Consider the following 5,214-nt stretch of genomic DNA (forward strand, 5'->3'; position numbering starts at 1 on the left):
TTTCATCATTCAGAAGCAAAGCAAAACCAGAAAGTTGCATGTGTTCCTGGATTTTATCTTTAATGAAAAATACCTTTTCTCCAGTTTTTTGTAACACCATCAGTAAAAGGAATAGTACAGTGCTGTGAAGAAAATACCTAGGAGACAGGAACTTCTCTGTCACTCTCTTCTTAAAAAGTTCCCAAAACAAAAGTGATGTAGGAGTTCCTCAGTGCTGTCTTGGTGACAAACCAGGGTATGTCTGCTCCTCTCACTTTAAAATGTGCATAAATACAGACCAGCACATAAGGAAACCCTAAGCCTAAGATCATAGTGACAAGGAGTGTGAGGAAGACTGACCGAAGATGCAGAGCCATGCAATATCAGTTAGATTGACAGGAAGGCTTGAGAATTAAAAGTGATAAAGCACTTGTGGCAGGCAGTTTACTTGCTCTTTTATGTCTGTAGGAATGTGGAAAAGCTGGCCTTTTACTGGAGAATTCAGCCTGTCACAGGGTCCAAGTATACAGCCTTCTGCAGCTCAAGAAATTGTATTGGCTACACAGAGACAAGTCACGGATCAAGCACACACTTTTCTATATGTGTAACTTGCAACTGAAGTTACAGAACTTAATTTCTGCAGAACTCAAAGTTAGTTTTAGGTCTTTCCTATGCTATGGAAAAGATACAATTCATTCCTAGGCTAAAACTCCAAATGTATGTTCATAGTTTTGAGTGGGTTTATTTCTTGAATGGAATAATCCTCTCTCTCTCCCAGATAAACAGTGATTGCACTGCTCATACCAATTCTTGTCAAGACAGGAAGATTGTTTAAAACAGTCTATGGGATGGTTAATACACTAAGCCCATGAGTGGTGCCTTGGAGATTATTTTGCAAATGCACAAAATCTCCCTACAAGAAAAAGTCTGAGTCTGAAAGCAGATATTTATTAAGGTAGCCCAAGGAACCACAATGTAGTAACTGCTGGGAAACGCAGAACAAAAATAAATAGAGGTCTTGAAGTGCAACTGATTGAAGTAAACAATCAAGGGTAGCCTTTTGTCGACCTCCTATATGTGCTGGAATAAAAAAAGTGAATGTGAATCAAAATCAAAGACAGAGAAACTGCTGGGTCTGCTCTCTACATGCCTTTGAACTGGCCTAAGCATGCCTCAGTCTAGTCCGGGAAACGTGCATGCACTAGTTTGAGGATTTCACAATTATGAAAACTAAGAAGCCTTTTGTTTGTATATTTTTTTAAGAAGTTGAATGTAGCACCATACACATCTTGTCAAAAAGGGGTTTGAGCAAGTTTTTAATGTACTTTTAAAAGGCAAGTAAACAGACAAAGAGACACTGACTGGTTTGTCTCTCCAGCCAACACACTAGAAAAGCAAACTTACTTTCTTCTAGGTACTACTTTTTAATTAGGTTCTTTCCAGTGTAAACTCTACAAGAAGATCTTCATGTGGGCTTGCAAGAACTCCCTTAGGTGGGTCCAGTAGAAGGACTTGGTCACCATTTGTGGGAGATGCCATGTTATGGGAGTCATCTTCTGTACATTCTCCTTTCTGCATTATCAGTATCCACCCTCAGGCCTGGGGACAGAGGAGCAACAGGGCAGTCAATACAACTATCCCACAGTGCTAATATAAAGTGGAAATAAAAGGCACAATTTCCACAGTGGGGAAGAGTCCGATGTGAATAGCTTGGAAAAAATCAAAACCTCGGACAGAATGAAGAAAAGAATTAGGTCACTGACTCTGAGCCAGGAAAAAATACATACAGGAGGAAATTAGAACAGCAGAAATATTTCATATTAGCTCATCCAAAGATTTAACGTGCATGGGCAGCAGTATGTTCTGTCTTCTGGAAAACTATTATGGGCAGGAAAGATTGTTAGGAATTTCTATGCCAACTCCAGAGTGTAACCAGTCCTACCCAACAAATTACATATGTGGCAGTATACATATGATATAAGATATCCATTAAGCCTGAAAGCCAAATGCTGGACTCACCCTAATGAGAAACAGCACAAAGCATGGTTGTTAACCCTTTTATACTGTACATTACGCACACATTGCCAGAATATCATCAAGGTTGCAAAGAAGCACCCAACATTGTTATTCTCCTCACTGCACATGTGGATATTTAATTACATGTTAACAATTTTTCACATTAAAATCACTGCCTCAGAGGCTGGAAGGAAGCTACCATTTTTTCCAAGGCTTCATTTTTTGCAGAAGGTGAATGCAGTATAGGACACGATAAGTAACAGCTTGTAGAAGCCATTGCCTGGTGCATGAAGGGTAATAAATGATTGGAAACAATCGGCACAGAATTACCAAAGGCAAATTGTGTTTATCCAACCTGATTGCCACCTGGGATGAAAGCCTTGGAGGAGGCAGTAAAGATCATTTACCTTGATTTCAGTACGGCTTTTGACATACTCTTCCACAATGTCTTCATAGCTGAGGAGATGTGAACTAGACAGATGGACACAAGGTTGGTGGGAAAAACTGCTGGACTCTTGGGCTTGAAGGGTCGTACTCAACGGTCTGAAGTACAGCTGGTGGCCAGTTATGAGTGTGTTCCTTGAGTCAGTACTGGGGTAATATGTCTAACATCTTTATCAGCAGCTCGAGCAATATGAGGAAAGTCACGCTTAGCAACCTCACGGATGACACCAAACTGGAGGAAGGAGCTGACACTGGACAGCAGGGCTGTCATTCAAAGGGACCCAAAGTCTGTAGAAATGATCCAAACAGAAAGTCATGAAGCTGAATAAAGGCAAACACAAAGTCCTACAGCTGGGATGGAATAACCTCATGCAACAGCAGAGGTTGGGAACTGTCTGCAGAAAATTTTCTGGAGGGTCATGGTGGACAAGTTGAACATGAATGAGAAGATTATTATTGCAGCAATGAAAGTTAACCATATATAGCAAGAAGATAACCAGCAAATCAAACACAGTGTTTATTTCCCTCTACTTATCACTCATGAACTCTTATCTGGAATATTCTGTATGGTTTGGGACCCTTCCATACAAGGCAAACTGGAGAGTCCTCTGGAGGGCCAATGAGAGGATAATGGATAAAGCATAGAAAAGAAGAGGCTAAAGCAACAGGATTTATTTAGCTGGATAAAAGAGGCCTAAAGGGGACTGTCCAGCACTGCCTAAAGGGGATCATAGAGAGCAGTTCTCAGAGGTGCACAGTAAAAGGACAAAATGCAGTGAGTGATCACACACTTCAGAAAGGGTCATTTCAATAAGGGTAGTGAAGCACTGGAAGAGGGGCCCTGAGAAGTAGCGGAATCTCCTTTTTTTGAGATCCAAAGAACTTACCTGTACAAGGCCCTGAGCAACCCGACCTAACTTAGGAAGTTGTCCCTGCCCTGAGTGGGGAGATGGACTAGATGATTCCCTTCTGACCTAAACCTTTCTATGGTTCTATGATTCAAAATACCATGTGTTTAAAGAGCCTAAAGCCCATATCATACATGAACTCAGCCTCTCTGCCCTGACTGGTGTGGGACCCAGTAGATAAAACTCTGCCCACAGCTAGTATCTGGTGATCATAGGAATGTCCATGCTTTTGGAAAAAGCAACACCTATGAAGTGGTTGTAGTACTTCAAAGGCTCTTTGAATTCACAACTTTTATCTTGCAGGAAATATTCTAATCCCTGAGCAACTCACCCCAGTTCAAAAGAGAATTGTTCTGCAATTCAATTTCTGAAGCCTCTGTTGATACAAGTCAATATACAGGAAAAAAAGCAAGAATCATATGGCCAAGAGAACAAGCAAGTAGGGACTGACTCTATAGTCAATTGATTAAGGCATTGAAGTAAGTGAAAACGAACTGGTGATAATTAAAAAAAAAGGTAAGAGCAGAAGGTCTCTGCTCCCCAGCATATTCATGTGTTTTACATGTGAGAATCATCAACTAAATGATCCAGGGAGAACAGAAAAGCACCTAGGTTATCTCTTCTAGTTGAGATAATTTTTGCATCTGCTCCCCAGTCAATAATAAAGGAAAGAAATAATAAGAGAAAGAAAGTGAGAACTTACACAGAATAGACTGGAGAATTTAATTCTGTCCCTTTTTCAGCCATAGACTGTCGATGTGATACAAAGCCAGTCCCTCAAAACAAATTTCACAGGCAGTGAGCCATAACAGGAGTCCTTTGCTTGACACCCTGAGATCTAATACAGAGAACACTGGTCTGCTTCCAAGTGTAACTGGAGCCAGTGTGAGCTGTGTTGTGAATATGCAGGCTACAGCTATTTAATGTTCCCAGGAGCACTCACTTCTCCCAGGACCAACTGCATGGAGTACGTCTGTCCATATTGTTCAGCTCTGCTTCCAAAACAGCATGGGCTTCTCCACAGTGTCTCCTGGGACTAGTTTCTGGCCTTGCTCAACTCCTGTGCTCAGGAATTGTCAAAGAGGAATTGGCATGAGCCAAAACTGTGCCAGGAACTGTTGTAACAATTTGGGATAGGGTCTGAGTGATCACCAGAGCATAAGGCTTACAGCTACACATGGAACAATGAGGAAAGTACAATATTGAATAAATGGTTGTGACGCAAATGCTGTCCTCCTCAGTTAGTAAACATAGCTTTCCCATGCTACCCTTCCAAATTAGCCCTTCAAATATTCCCTCTTTCCTTTCTTTTCTGAGTTGTTGAGTAAGTATGTGAGATAAGATCTCAGTGCACAACTGAACAAAATCAATAAGATCCCCCATTAATCCTCCTGCCTGTCTTCTTTAGCTGTTGTGGCATTTTAAACTTCTATTCCAAACTCTTTGTGTAAGGGCTCACTTCATCTCATATTTTATAGCACGATATCCAGTCAAGACCCAACCCAGTCTAGAACTGCTTTGTAATAAATAATAATGATTGCAAAAAATGATAACAATGTTTCTGAACAACTGTGTTTGTTTTTAAGACAGGTACGTTGCTCTAAATTTTTCAGTTCTTTAATTTACACTTGGCTTTGTCTCTCAGTTCAGGAAGTCTGACTTAAATATTTTTAATGCTGATTAAGATTATCAAATAGGAAAATTTTGCAGTTCCCTAGTTCGGGGGATCTAGGTCTGAATAGCGATTGAGGTATCTCTAAAATGTTTCTAATTTGTACCATTTTAGAAACAATTCCTTGAGGCAAAAGGAGAGGTTCGCAAACACCAGCTTCTGAGTGTCGGGCTACCAGACCTCAAGCCTTTATAC

At 40.7% G+C, this 5,214-nt stretch overlaps 1 long non-coding RNA gene across 1 annotated transcript; it reads right to left on the reverse strand.

The window, feature by feature from the left end:
- Positions 1-1,266: 1,266 nt before the first annotated feature.
- LOC141943752 (uncharacterized) lies at positions 1,267-4,361 on the reverse strand. Its single transcript, XR_012629043.1, has 3 exons — positions 4,291-4,361; positions 2,403-2,727; positions 1,267-1,578 (listed from the first exon to the last, which is right to left on the reverse strand). It is a non-coding gene; the product is annotated as an uncharacterized LOC141943752 (long non-coding RNA).
- Between the last annotated feature and the right edge of the window lie 853 nt (positions 4,362-5,214).

This window comes from Strix uralensis, chromosome 5 (genome assembly GCF_047716275.1).
Source record: "Strix uralensis isolate ZFMK-TIS-50842 chromosome 5, bStrUra1, whole genome shotgun sequence".
Lineage (NCBI taxonomy): Eukaryota > Metazoa > Chordata > Aves > Strigiformes > Strigidae > Strix > Strix uralensis.